This window comes from Engystomops pustulosus, chromosome 2, assembly GCF_040894005.1.
Source record: "Engystomops pustulosus chromosome 2, aEngPut4.maternal, whole genome shotgun sequence".
Classification (NCBI taxonomy): Eukaryota; Metazoa; Chordata; class Amphibia; order Anura; family Leptodactylidae; genus Engystomops; species Engystomops pustulosus.
Genome location: NC_092412.1, coordinates 177,448,449 through 177,464,498, shown reverse-complemented (window position 1 = coordinate 177,464,498; position 16,050 = coordinate 177,448,449). Strand labels below are relative to the sequence as shown.

Genomic DNA, 16,050 nt, shown 5'->3' with positions numbered 1-16,050 from the left:
AGCAGGAGTGGATACAGAACACAGAGGACCTGCAAATATCCCAAGGCAAAATGATCAGTGACGTCAATACAAAATTACTGCCGACACCCTCTCCTCTCTTTTGGGGGGGGGGGGGGGTTCTACATGTATCCGTGTTTAATCTATGGAATCATCTGATGTCAGTGCAAAAAGAGTGCACTCTTTGATGTTATAGTGGGATCTTGGCCTTTCGAGCTGGCACATACGTTACTTTCCTGCTTTACTTATTTAGTGAAGTTGACCCCTGTAAGTGCCCATGGAATTAAAGAGTTAAGTGATTCTAAGAGCGGCGGCTGCCATGTGCGTGTCATACTAAAACACAGCATTGTTTGAAGACCAAACCATGCTCCCTATGCATATTTGAGCATGGCACAACATTCTACAACCCCCTACAGGCTCTCTGTAGCCAGGAAATACCTGTTTTTTAAGGTGATTCGTCATGATTCGATTCAGGTTGAATCAAATTTTTATGAAAAATTTGGCGACACGGGTCGAACCGAATTTCAACAAATTTGCCCATCTATACTTCCAGTTAATCAGGTTTTTAAGTATTTTATGGTATTTCATCTTTTTGTTTTTCTTTGCAATGCTATCTATTAGATCAGAGACTCTGACCTAGCACCTCCTCTAGACAAAGGTCAGAGGACTGAAACGTGTTGAGGAAGGTGCTATTCAATTGGGTTTTTTATGTTGAGAGAACTTTATCTGCTGCCCAGCACCCACTTCCTGTGTTTCACTCAAAGTTGGTTTTTAACATTAACACTTTTTAGTGAAGATCCAATACATTTGTATTTTTATGTATGGCTGAAAGGCTCAGATGTGCTTGCTTTTCGGTATTCTGATAGCTAAGAGAGACCCGTTCCTTGTTGCCAGAGTCTTGCCCTGAGCATACTGGAACCGTATTGGCCAATCAGATAATGAAATGGATATAGATAAGTAAAGATAAGTATAGATTAATTGGAAACTGCTTTTGTATAGATGCCAGGCGTCCAGGAGATTAGTGCTGGTGGGCCATCAGAGTAAGTAGCTGTGGAGGGTAACAAGTTTCTAGATGCGTCCTCTGAAGGGTCCCCATAGTGGCCAGGGTAAGCTATCTATGTAGAACTGAATATGTTGAGCATTGCCAGTGGAGGATTTGCTCCTGGGAGACAGATGGAAGTACTAATATCTGAGACTAGATGCAGATATATGGCCTTGATCTGTATAAGCACGTGTTGTCTTAACAAAGAGCACTCCATGTTCAGAACTGTGTGAATACTGGCACTCTTTGGCCGCTGCATGGGGCTGCGGAGGCCCAAGAGTGAAGAGGGGCCATTGTAGGCATATTTATTATTTCAATTTCTATATACATTGATTTACTATAGAAGGTTGTTCTATTACAATTTGTGTAACATCAGTTGCTTTGGTTAATAAGGGGTAGTTATTTATGATACCCTACAAGTGAGGTGTGATGTAAATAGGAACAGGAAAATACAACATCCCCTGGAGGGGATGAGGTGGAAGTTATTTCTACTTTTTTATTATGCAAAGGAAGTGACCCTATATAGGTGGCAAGTTATGGCTACCTCCAGGGTTGGTTTCATATGCATACTCATTTAGCCATCTGTAGTTGTGTGAACTGAAGTTATACTGTATAAGGTCTGGTTAGAAGGAAAAGAAGGGGGAGGAATGAAAGTTGATATTGGTGCCGTGACAAGTGACCAGAAGAAGCTCTTAAGGATTGTGACCCAGGAGAACTGCGACCCAAAGGAGTCTGAACCTACCCTCAAGGTGACAACCCCTCATGACAAAGCTATGAAGACTCTGGTTACTGAGTATATTTATGCTTCTTACTATTGTGTTTCACACTTTTGTTTGTAAGCATGGCTGTAAACATGTCTAGTGAGGAATGTACTGTAAGAGGAGATAATGAAAATAATTGGTTGCTAAATTATATAAAAGGTCATGGTGGACCATTTGAGACAGTCATGGAATAATATGAGATATTTATTGAGAAGGGTTTTATAATACAAGGTTTATTGTCTTGTTGTATTAGATTCATGGAGGTTGTTAAGCTAAAAAATGATGATCTCGGATGGAAGAAGAGTGTAAATATGTTCATTTAGAGATGACCAATAAAATGGCAGAATTGAGAATGCATGTGATTACAACTGGGGAGGCTTTGCTTGAGAAAGCTAAACTCTGTAAGCACTTAACAAATGTGAGTGAGGAATTGTCTGTAAAGATACAGAATGTAGAAAAGGAGCAACTGGAATGTAAGCAGGCAACTAACGTTGTATTCGATAAATTTGCAGCAAAATGCGTTCAAGTGGAGGACAAAAGAACACAACAAATTGTAAATAATCTTGATCCCATTTATCCATGGGAAGATTGAAACAAAATCCAGAACATCCCAGCAACTCCTACTACTACTACAGTGACTGTACTACACTAATAACACTGGGGAATTGCAGCTTGTTACAAAACAAATGAAGCCTCAAAAGATGGATGTGATAGTGAGAGAAATTGGGCAGGTCCCGAGTCATGACATCAATCATTTCATGAAATGGTTCTGTAATTTACAGAGAGTTATAAAGAGAGGGATACTTTTAATTTGAATGAAGAAGATGTGGACATAGTTTTGCAAAAGTTGTTGGGAATGAATTGTGGATTAGAATTGTGCAAAACTGTGGACAACACAGGAAAACAAAATACATTCTAAAGGAAATGTTTAAGGCATTGTATGGACTGGCTTCCAATATATAACACTTGTCTGGAAAGGTTAAGCAGATGAAACAGGAATTTCTGTATGTGTTATCTAATAGAATAGCCACTGTGATGGAGCATGTACTGACAGGTAATCCAGGATTTGAACATGGGGGTCTCATCTGCATACAGTCTTTCATCCTGGTGGTAAATGTTCTTCAATGGTATTTTATTGAAAGCAGATAATTTCTGGCAGATGAAAAGCAGAGAGGAAAGCTTTGCAGTTGACGCAGCCAAAGTATTCAGAGTTGAAGGACAAAATATTAATAACCCTTATGCTAGAAGACCCCAAACTCAAAAGACTACTATGATTTATAACAGACAGGGAAAAAGGGGACAATATAAGAGAGATGAGTCTCCTAGAACTACATTGATACCATTTCATGTGATCAAACATGAGAAGGATAAGCTGCAGAAAGAATTACATACAGTAAAAACTGAAAGAGATCATTTGCAGGAAGAATTAAATAAACTTCAGCGGAAGCTGCATCTAATAAAAAGTGGTAGAAGCTCCTCTCTTCCCCAATCTCATTAACAAAATAATTACTGTCCCCTCACCATTGGTTTAAATAGTTTTATTTCATATCATTCTATTATTATTTATTATAAGGCATTTGTAATCTTATATAGGAAGTCACTGGTCTTGCATAGAGTGGAAATGTAAATGGGGCAGTGGAATGAAGTGTGAGAGAAAAGAAGAAGATAATAAGTAAAGAATGTTGGTGCTGTGGTGGGGTTCTACTGAAGAACTTCTCAGCTTAAGGCTACATTCACGTGAACGTATGGGGGATGTATTTATGGCCGACTTTTATATATACGCAGTATATACGTCCCCCATACACTTCTATGGTATCACGGTGCCATAGATATCTGAAGATATCTCAAATAATCCTTAATATTAACCTGAAACACCTTCTCCATCTCAGAGAATAATTTCATTTTACCATTCTCCCAGACTTGAAAGACGTGCTGCGCCCTGCAATCAATCCAAAAAGAAGGATCTGGCAGATCCCAAAGATCTGGGAGGTTCCTACTATACCATATTGGTGCGTCTACCATCACCCCACATATATTCAATAACTTTTTAAGTGATTCCTAAAGTCTCTGCAACATATGCTCCAACACAAAACAGAAAAAGATCCTGCTGCAGACTGACTCCATTAAAATAACTTCTTTTAAGTTTATAAAACATCCAGCCAGGCTGAGAAAAGAACTTGGAAGGCACATGTAAAATCAGCAGATAAAGCCTACACATTTCGACATAGTCTTAATCATGGCTTGATTTAGGAATGGCCAGTTTTAAAATTCATCAGAAGTACTGAAACAGTGAACATTCTATATTTTTTAGACAGAGACAGTGTACATGCCAAGCAGTAATTTGTATATCAGCATTGTATGTGCAGCTCTGCGCCTCCCACACACAGTTGTCAATCCATACTCATTAGTACTGGTAAATCTTACTGTTAGCAGATTATTACATTGTACAGAGCATCAGCATCAATAAATTCAATAGAAGGACACATGAAAGGTCACTGGGTCTCTTACAAGGCCAATATCTCTAATGGTGCTAAAAATAATTAGTTCAGTTCTCATAGACATCCCTATGCAATGCAAAGCACATTGCTCTTGTTTCAACTGATGTCTATTTTATTACTCTGTTATATAATTTATAGCTATTATAGTTATTTTGTTTGTATATGTACTTAATAATCTGTAAAGCGTTGTGGAATATGATGGCGACATACAAATAAAGGTTTATTATTACTAAATAAGACACAGTTTTTGAAATTCCAATGCATAAAGGAGGAAACAACTACTTTCATTCATTAAATTAAAAAATACAAGGGAAGGTAATAAGCACAGTATACAGTTTTCTTTTAAAGGGATTTTGTCATGGTTTTGGGCATTGAATGTAAAAGGGAAATCCAAAACCGATACTAACAAAGACAAAACAGACATATAATGTTATTATCCTGTATGTTATAGGCACCTATTGTTAGCAAAGTGGAAGAGGTTGCAATATAGGTGTTTGGAGGAGAAAGTAACAAATTACATCAAATTTTTTAGTCATTTTCCTAAAGTTATTGACTTCTCAAATTGTAAATATTTCCAATAGTCAACACAAGTTAACGGCTAAAGGAATGGTAAATTATGAGGATACCCCAACATAATTGAGCAATGTCTCTTTAAGACACAGGCGCGATTTATATGCGGAGCGACGCAGCTGCCGGAAAGGCTCCGTTCTAAGCAGTGACACAGGCGTCCTGACGTCACGGCGCCTGTGTCACTGTGCGGAGCCGCGGCTCACAGGAGAGCCGCGTGAAGACGGGACCCCCGCGCCGAGGGAGCAGCTGCCTGCAGGTGAGTATGATTTTATTATTTTTCATGTATTTTATTTAAATGTGGGGAGGTTTTTATGTTATACTTGGAGGGGGTACTATATGGGGCTAGAAAACGTTTAATACTGGGGGGGGACGCTATAGATATCATATGGGGCCATAATTTTTTTATACTAGGGGGGGGACGCTATAGATATTATTTGGGGCCATAATTATTTTATACTAGGGGGGGGGGACGCTATATATATCATATGGGGCCATAATTATTTTATACTGGGGCGGACGCTATATATATCATATGGGGCCATAATTATTTTATACTGGGGCGGACGCTATATATATCATATGGGGCCATAATTATTTTATACTGGGGGGGATGCTATATATATCATATGGGGCCATAATTATTTTATACTGGGGGGGGGGTGCTATATATATCATATGGGGCCATAATTATTTTATACTGGGGGGGATGCTATATATATTATTTGGGGCCATAATTATTTTATACTAGGGGGGGGGGACGCTATATATATCATATGGGGCCATAATTATTTTATACTGGGGGGGATGCTATATATATCATATGGGGCCATAATTATTTTATACTGGGTGGGGGGATGCTATATATATCATATGGGGCCATAATTATTTTATACTGGGGGGGATGCTATATATATATATCATATGGGGCCATAATTATTTTATACTGGGGGGGGATGCTATATATATATATCATATGGGGCCATAATTATTTTATACTGGTGGGGGATGCTATATATATATCATATGGGGCCATAATTATTTTATACTGGGGGGGGGGATGCTATATATATATATATTAGGGCTATACTGTAATTATTTTATACTGGGGGGAATGCTATATATATATTATTTGGGGCTATGATTGTTTTAATACTGGGGGGGGGATGCTATAGATATTATTTGGGGCTATAATTATTTTATACAAGGGGGGGGTGCTGTATATATTATATGGTGCCATAATTATTTTATACTAGGGGGGTTCTGTATATTTTATTTGGGGATTTGGGGCTATAATTATTTTATACTGGGGGGGGACTCTATATATATTATTTGGGGCTATAATTATTTTATACTGGGGGGGTGATGCTATATATATTATTTGGGGCTATAATTATTTTATACTGGGGGGGTGATGCTATATATATTATTTGGGGCTATAATTATTTTATACTGGGGGGGATGCTATGTATATTATTTGGGGCTATGATTATTTTATACTGGGGGGGGTGATGCTATATATATTATATGGGGTCATAATTATTTTATACTGGGGAAGGATTCAGTATATATTATATATCACTATATCACTAAGCTGGGGGGGCTGTATATGGGATACAGTATATTACTAAGCTGGGGGGCTGTATATGGGATACAGTATATTACTAAGCTGGGGGGATGTATATGGGATACAGTATATTACTAAGCTGGGGGGCTGTATATGGGATATAGTATAATACTTAGCAGGGGAGGCTGTATATCGGGTACAGTATATTACTTAGCTGCAGGGGCTGTATATGGGATACAGTATATTGCTAAGCTGGGAGGGGACTGTATATATGTGTATATATGTGTATATGGGAGTATATGGGAGCTGTATATAATATAATTGGGGGTGAATAACGAGGCCTTTAAATATATGAGAGCAGGGATATATAAAAATAAATTTATTATATAAATACAGGCAGTCCCTGGGTTACATACAAGATAGGGTCTGGAGGTATGTTCTTAAGTTGAATTTGTATGTAAGTCGAAACTGTATATTTTATAATGGAAGTTCTAGACAATTTTTTTTCTTTTGCCCCAGTGACAATTGGCGTTTCAAAATTTTTGGTGTAATTGGACCAAGAATTATCAATAAAGCTTCATTACAGACACCTTACAGCTGATAATTGCAGTCTGGGACTATAGTAAAGCATCCAGAGAGCTTCACCAGAGGTCACAGTGGGCAGAGGGGTCCGTCTGTAACTATGGGTTGTCTGTAAGTCGGGTGTCCTTAAGTAGGGGACCGCCTGTATATTCATTAGGGGGTGCTATATATTTATTAGTTATAGGATACAGATTACTTTGCATCATGTAAACCAAATGTTGGGGGGGGGGGTCTGTATTAATAAATTTGTGGTGTTGTATATTGATTGGTGCTGTGCATGCTATAATTCCAGTAGACTAATATATATATATAATGAAGGGATGTGTTATATGTGGGGTTGTGTTGTGAGGGGTATATATTATTTAGGAGCGCAGTGTTGTTATCCACTAGACTTCATACTGTAAGTGACTGTGGTATTTTTAGGGACGACGGGTGGATATGCTGCACGGAGCTGAAGATATCTGGAAGAGATTGTCATCTATAAGATCATACATCATAAGAAATACATCAATATAAATCTAATAGAAATACATCAAATTCCACTTGAAGTTCAAACCCTTAGGAAAGTGTGTAACCAGATTTAGAATCCAAAATACTTTCCTAGAGAAAAGTGCTTTCTTCCAGTCTCCAAGAGACTTGTTCAATGGCTTGGGTCCAGAGACTTGTTCAATGGCTATAACTCGCATACCATTTATGAAGCCTGCATGGTATGAGGGAAAGCACCCATTATATGTTCGCTTATGCGGTCCATGAGTTTGTAACAATATGTTCTTTACATATTGTAAAGAACATTTGGAGCATTGGATAACATAGATTACATGTGTATATTCACAATTGATGTACAAGTGAGTATTGTAAGTTAATCCTGTACTGACAGAAGAGAAAGAGGTAGTTTTCTACATGCAGAGATTGCAGCGATTACCACTATAACAGTAGCTGCCCTTAACTTGCAGCCAGTGTTTGGTGTGTGGTTTGTCAGAAAACATATTTGGGGCCTATAAATTGCCAAGGGTATTGGCTCGAGTAGATACACCATTTTTTAAAATTTTTCTTAGAGTGGGTTCATGTTCTAAAATGGGAAGGTGTAACTTAATAAAATTGGCTATGGAATGAAATTGTTCACAGTATTGTGTACTGAAAGTGATTTGGGACTGGGTATGCATGGACTTAGTTTTTTTGGATTCTAAATAAGAACTCCTAGTTTTTTTTTATCAACTATATTTTTTGCTCTTTTACAGAGGCTGCGTGTGTAACCTCTATGGAAAAGCCTTTTCTCAGTGACCTCACTTTCCTGCATATAATCTTTTTCTAAAGTGCAGGATTGTTTGGCCCTGAGAAATTCCCTGATCCAGAGATTTTTAACTGTGTGAGTAGGGTGACGACTTGTGGCATGTAACAATGTGTTGCCCGACATAGGTTTGTGATATAGGCTACCCCCCTCAAGGCCACGCCATAAAAGGCAAGGTCTCCCTAAAGTACCACATCCAATGTTCAATAGCATTCTGCAAACCAAAATTGAAAATATCAATCCCATCATCTGAAAGTTGGACCGCATCAGCCCCGTAGAGGCCCTCAGTGAAGCTTCCAAGTACACATGCCTGTTTTTTTCCATTAAATCCCATTCCCTCACCCAGAGTATGCATGGGATAGTTTCAGAAAATATTAACATTGTATCCAGAATAATGCATTTTAAATTTACTAAATCTTTCCTTATTTCCCAAAGTAATTCTAATGTTCTGACCTTGCTCACATTATTCCCACCTACATGCAGAATCAGAAAAATTAGGTGCAGGCTACATTTTAAGTAATTTTTTAACTTCCCACAACAACTTTCTCCCATCTAATACCCCTATAACCAAACCAAAAAAAAATTCAAAAAGCAGAGTCCAAATTTGAAATCTCAGAATAACAAAGTTTCCCGCTCATTTCTGTGCCCAGAAAACAAATGAGTGGCCCAAGATCCAAACCACTAAGCAAGAACCTAAAGAAAACAAAATTTTAGTCGGAAAGTAATAAATTAGGCCTTATATACACTTTCAATTTACTGGATGCCCATCTACCGATTCTTTAAATTACTGAATCACTCAGGCCAAGATGCATCATCTCTGTGGCAGCGCCGCTCTGGAAGGAATGAGATGAAATCTTATACCTAAACTCAAGGGAATTAAGCCATAAAACCATAACATGAAATAAGTCCTTATGAATCAACAGTGGACCCAACACCTTTGGCCTAAAAGAAATCCATTGCTGCAAATTAAAAACTGCACACAGAAAAATTATCACCTAACCCTGACAAATTAACTCATTTTCCTCTACCCAATTGATCAGTCTTGCATTGTCTTAACAAAATAGAAACTGAATTTTGCTCCACAAATAAATGATTTATTAAAATCCCAGAACAAACTTTCTACGTTTACAAACCAACTCACTAACTAAAGCTAAAACAAACTTACTAAAAAGCCAAGCCTCAAAACTATCCCAACAAACCCTGGTTACAACTTCAACAAGCTTAGACAACAAATAAATTGATTTTGGACCTCTCAAATCTCTTGCTACCGTAGACTTACAATGACCTACAGGAAAATACTCTGTAGGGGCACACTTTCCTGCCAGTTTAAAGAAAAAAGAAATACCATCCAACACTTTCATAATGGAAGCATAACTGACCCCCCTCTGCATTAAATGACACACAAAACCCAATGACATTTAGTTTCAAAAGCGTTCTACATTAACCCAATCACAAAATGAAATTAATTCTCCCCATGCAGTTGAATAACCAGCTCATGTACTGGAAGGCAACAAACTTGATACAAGGCAGGATGGATCCATGCTTTCATGTTGCCAAATTCTGACCCTACCATCTGAATGTCACAGCAGAAATTGAGACTCATCAGACCAGGCAACGTTTTTCCAATCTTCTACTGTCCAATTTCGATGAGCTTGTGCAAATTGTAGCCTCAGTTTCCTGTTCTTAGCTGAAAGGAGTGGCACCCGGTGTGGTCTTCTGCTGCTGTAGCCCATCTGCCTAAAAGTTCGACGTACTGTGCGTTCAGAGATGCTCTTCTGCCTACCTTAATTGTAACGTCACTGTTGCCTTTCTATCAGCTCGAACCAGTCTGCCCATTCTCCTCTGACCTCAACATCCACATCTCCAAGTTGCTTAGCCTGGAGATGCTGTCCTATAGGCTGGTAGAGACCGCGGCCTTTCGCAACCTCATGGCGGCGGCCGCCCCTCGGTGTTCGGTCCCCAGCCGCCACTACTTTTCCCGATATGCCGTCCCAGCCCTGCACAAGCATGTGTCAGAGAACATCATCCGTGCCCTGACCAACGCCGTTTCTGACAAGATCCACCTGACCACGGACACGTGGACGAGTGCTGCCGGGCAGGGCCACTATATATCGCTGACGGCACATTGGGTTAACTTGGTGGAGGCTGGGACCGAGTCTGACCCTGGGGCTGCTCATATACTGCCGACGCCGAGGATTGCGGGGCCTACCTCGGTCCAGGTCTCAAAGGCCTACTATGCCTCCTCCTCCTCCCACCCCTCCTCCACTGCCTCCTCCTCCGAATTACCATCCGTGGGCATGGCGCCATCAGTCGGTAGCTCTAGGCACAGCAGCAGTGCCGTCACTAAGCGACAGCAGGCGGTGCTCAAGCTGCTGAGCCTAGGCGATAAAAGGCACACCGGCCAAGAGCTATTACAGGGCATCACGGCGCAGACCCATCTGGCTGGCACCGCTGAACCTGAAGCCAGGCATGGTTGTGTGTGACAACGGCCGTAACCTGGTGGCGGCTCTGCAACTCGGCAGACTGACACATGTGCCATGCCTGGCCCATGTGTTAAATCTGATAGTTCAGCAGTTCCTCAAAACATACCCCAATCTGTCTGATTTGCTCACGAAGGTGCGCCGCATCTGTGCGCATTTCAGGAAGTCCCGCACAGATGCTGCCACTCTCAGGGCAGCGCAGCGCCGCCTCCAACGTGCCCACGAGGTGGAATTCAACATTAACCATGTTATCCAGAGTTTACCAGCAGCGCAGAGCGATTGTAGACTGCCAGATGTCAACTTCCACCAGAACTGGTAGTCAGGTCAGTCAGCTTCCTCAAGTCTACAATGAGGAGTGGACGTGGATGTCTGATATCTGTCAGGTGCTGAGTAACTTTGAGGAGTTAACACAGATGGTCAGTGGCGATGCCACCATCATCAGCCTCACCATCCCGCTGCTTGGCCTGTTGAAAAACTCTCTGGTCAGCATGAAGTCGGAAGCTTTGCGCTCGTCACAAGAGACGGGGGAAGAAGATTCCCTTGTTGATAGCCAAAGCACCCTTAGGTCTGTTTCTCAGCGCATATCGGAGGAGGTGGAGGAGGATGAGGAGGAAGAGGAGGAGAATGTTGGCGAGACAGAAGAGGGGACCATTGTTCAGTCCTTCACTGTTCAGCGTGTATGGGCAGAAGAAGAGGAGTTGGAGGAGGAGAAAATGGGCAGTCAGGCCAGTGAGGGGAGTGAATTCTTGCGCATTGCGCATATGGCAGATTTCATGCTAGGCTGCCTATCCCGTGACCCTCGCATTCAAAGAATTTATTCCAGCACCGATTACTGGGTATTCACTCTCCTGGACCCACGGTACAAGCAAAATCTTTCCACTCTCATCCCTGGAGAGGAAAGGAGTGTGAGAATGCGTGAATACCAGCAGGCCCTGGTGCACAAGCTGAAACAGTATTTCCCTTCTGACAGCGCTAGCGGCAGAGGGCGTACTTCTGCGGGACAAGTAGCGAGGGAGAGTAGGCGAGCTTTTCCAGCACTGGCAGGGGTACGCTTTACAAGGCCTTTGCCAGTTTTATGTCACCCCAGCAAGACACTGTCACCTGTCCCCAGTCTCGGCAGAGTAGGGCTGATCTTTACAGAAAGATGGTGAGGGAGTACGTAGCTGACCATACCATCGTCCTAAATGATCACACAGCTCCCTACAACTACTTGGTTTCAAAGCTGGACATGTGGCACGAACTGGCGCTGTACGCCTTGGAGGTTCTTGCCTGCCCTGCCGCTAAGCGTGTTGTCCGAGCGGGTTTTCAGTGTAGCTGGTGGCATCATCACCGATAAGCATACACGCCTGTCGACTGACAGCGCTGACAGGCTGATGCTTATCAAGATGAATAAAGCCTGGATTTCTCCGGATTTTCCTTCTCCACCAGGTGAAAGAAGCTCAACCTGAATAATGTATGCACTCCTCCTCCTCATTGTCCTCCTTCTCCTCCTCTTTGTATACTAAAGCAGAGGAAACTGGCTATTTTTTGCCAGGGCCAACTGGCTCTAGCTATAGTACTCTATGTATTTAATTTTTCTGGAGGGCCACCTACCCGGTCCTCTGTTTTAAGCAATTTTTGGGAGTGCCACATACAGGCACTCAATCTATTTAATTTTTCTGGAGGACCACCTACCTGCTCCTCTGGTTTGAAAACTTTTTTGGACTGCCACATACAGGCACTATCCAAATTAAATTGTCTCCATAGCAGCCTCCACATGTCGTCTTTTTAGCTGGCTCCACACGTTGTCTCCATTGCTACCTCCACACGTCATCGCCATAGCTGCCTCCAAAAGTCGTCCATATAGCTGCCTCCATACATGGTCTCCTTAGGGCAGTGATTTTCAACCTTTTTTGAGCCGCAGCACACTTTTTATACTTAGAAAATCCTGGGGCACACCACCAACCAAAATAGCACAAAATGTCACTAAAACAGTCATATTATACATATAGTTAACAATACAGATTCTAAATTTATTTTACTCACTCAGTGTGAAACCTGGGCCTGTTTCGATAAACACAAAAGGGATATCCTGGCAGGAATGGTGGAAAGACACATACAAAGCTCTTCCTCAACAGTTCTCAGTTTCTCCCTGTTTTTAGTATATGGTGCTGATTATTATGTGGCTCTTATACTGCAAAATAAAGGGGTACAATGAGAAGTACTATGGCCATGAGGCCAGAGTACAAGTGCCAGCTCATATACTCAGCATACGAGCTGGTACTTGTAGTACTCCAGCCTCATGACTATAGTATTTCTCATTTTACATTTCTCATTGTTATATGCAGTATACTGCTGGAGTACTAAAAGTACCAGCTCTTCTGCTGAGTATTCTGCCAACAGTTCATATACTCAGGCAAAAGCTCATATAGTCAGCATTATTGGTGGGCATTACCTTGGCGGTGGGCAAATGCGAGAGTCTCTCCGCTCTCAGGATGATGCGCCGGCCTCGGTGACGTCATTTTGTCGCGCGAGGTTCAAAGCTTGCGCATGTGTTATTGTACACGTCTCCTACATTGTAAGAAGCTGTGACTGCGCATCGCTGCGCATTGCCAGGAAACAAAACACAGGGGGCACCATAGTTTGGGGAACTTTTCCCGCGGCACACCCGACCATGTGTCGCGGCACACTAGTGTGCCACGGCACACTGGTTGAAAATCACTGCCTTAGGGAGTAGCCTAGAGACAGGGGCTTGGATTGGCGAAACTCACCTGGCAGCGGAGCGCCAGCTCCATCTCAAGATCCAACTAACATATTTTTAACTGCAGCACCTTTAATCTACTACTAGTTCACTGCCTCCATACATGGTCCCCTTATCAAACGAGCTGTGTCAGGCAGAATTTTGGGTTGTTTTCATGGCTTCCACATCAAACTTGTTAACTTTGTCGCCACCCTGCTGTGTAATCCACAAAATATACTGGCAAACTTTTATCATTTACCGATATTATTTCAGCGCTTCTTGCGCATCTGTATACATTCTTCTCACCCGCCATATCCCAAACTTATAAGAACGCTACTACACTTGATCTTATACAAAAGGTTCTTAGAAGTGCTGTTTGGGGAGTAGCCGAGAGACAGGGGCTTGGATAGGCGAAAGCTCGCCTGGCAGCGGAGCGCCAGCTCCATCCCAAGATCCAACTAACATAGTTTTAACTGCAGCACCTTTAATCTACTACTAGTTCACTGCCTCCATAGATCGTCCCCTTGTCAAAAGAGCTGTGTCAGGCAGAATTTTCAGGTGTTTCACCAGATACATAGTGGTACTCGGCCCATCTGTCGCCGCCATGCTGGATACCTGAAGTTGCAATCATAGCAGCGCAATATGGATGCCCCATACTGTCGCTCTTAATCATGGAACCATTTCCGTAAAAACAATTAAAAATAGAACCAATATGCTATTCCTTTATTCCTAGGTGAAATATTCAAACGACCCGGCCTGCTTTGAAAATTATAATTTTTTCAAAGTAAACCCAGTAACTTCTGGCCCCCAGGCCCATTTTGGGTGGGGAGGAGCCGAGAGACAGGGGCTTGGACAGGCGAAATCTCGCCTGGCAGTGGACCGCCAGCTCCATCCCAAGATTAGGCAGCCTCCGAGGCATCCATGCATGCTGCCCTGCTGTTTCCTGTCCATTTTGCCTCCACTATCCTCCACAGCGTCCACCAATGTCTCATTTCAACTCTCTATACCCCAGACGCTGGAGCACGAGAGGATATGCAGCACATCATCCCCTTATCAAAGGTGTTTCACCAGATACATAGTGGAATTCGGCCCATCTGTCGCCGCCATGCTGGAGACCTGAAGTTGCAATCATAGCAGTGCAATATGAATGCCCCATACTGTCGCTCTTAATCATGGAAGTGGTCTCCATGGCTGCCTCCACATGTCGTCCCCTTATCAAAAGAGCTGTGTCAGGCTCATTTTTCGGGTGTTTCACCAGATACGTTATGGAACTTGGTCACTATGTCGCCACCATGCTGTGTTATCGACTAAATTACCGTCAACCTTTTGTTCACATAGGAAATAATTTCAGCGCTTCTTGCTCACCTCCTTTGGTTCCTCTCTGCCACCCATTGGTTTGAAGCCTGAGTCCATTTAGGGTATGTCTCCATGACACTCTCTAGCCTGCCGCTGCCGCCGCTGCCTCTGCATGCCGTCCCCTATAGTGTCAGGGTCAATTATTGCATGTTTTAGATGCTATGTAGCCTCATTCGGTCACTCTGTCATGGCCATGCTGTTGCCCATAATTTTGGCATAATGGTACGATTAAGCAGCCTCAGAGGCATCCATGCATGCTGCCCCTGCTGTTTCCTGTCCATTTCCGTGGTGTTTCCATCCTTTTCTGAGGTTCCCAGGTGTTTGGCCAAGCTTCCCTGTGCAGAGCCTTGGGAAAAGTTTGTCTCGAATAACGAGTACCCGAGCATTTTAGTGCTTGCTCATCTCTAGATTTTAGCTATCACCAGCTGTTCTGCCCTGGTAACCTCCAATTTCCCCACACAGCCCAGTACGCACACCTTCAGGTCGGATCTCACTGTCACACAGAACACTCGTTCCAGCAATCAACTAGCCCTGTCCCATAAGTCTCTTAGCGCCGGACATGACCAGAACATATCCATGATGTCGGCTTCATCCATCAAACATCGCAGACACCTGGCCTCACTACAGATCCTCATTTTCCTCATCATGACTGGGGTACTATAGGCTCTAAGGAGCAAGAACAGCTGCAAGCACCTCTGTGCTACATTCAGTGACAACTTACAGTGCCTCATCCCACTCTTCCTCTTCAAAATCACCTACATCCCCCTCCCACCTCTGTCACACTCCAGTCATCTGGTCTCCCAGCATCTTATCCAAGATCTCTCCATATAGCATAGTTATAAGCCTTCTCATGGACTTAGCCTGGGCCACCCCAGTCATCACCCCAAGTAGAGATATCTCTATGTCCCCTGACTCAAATTGGGACTGTGCCTCAATTGTAGATATTTAAAGAACATTTGTCTGGGGACCTCCTCCAACTGCTGAAATGCCTTCAATGTTGAGTCCACATACAGCTGTTGTAGGTATTTATCCCCTTTCTGCTCCGAACGTCTTATACCTTCAAGCATATAACCTTTTCCCAAATACGGATTATCCCACAGAGGAGTATATTTAGTGCAGGGCCCCACCCCCTTAAATCCTGATTGATCCTCATGTACTAACAATCCTACCACGAGCCTATTAACTAAGACCTT

At 42.4% G+C, this 16,050-nt stretch overlaps 1 pseudogene; it reads left to right on the top strand.

Annotated features, from left to right (window-relative positions):
* The first annotated feature begins 1,880 nt into the window (after positions 1-1,880).
* LOC140117070 (uncharacterized) lies at positions 1,881-3,298 on the top strand (annotated as a pseudogene).
* The last annotated feature ends 12,752 nt before the right edge of the window (positions 3,299-16,050 follow it).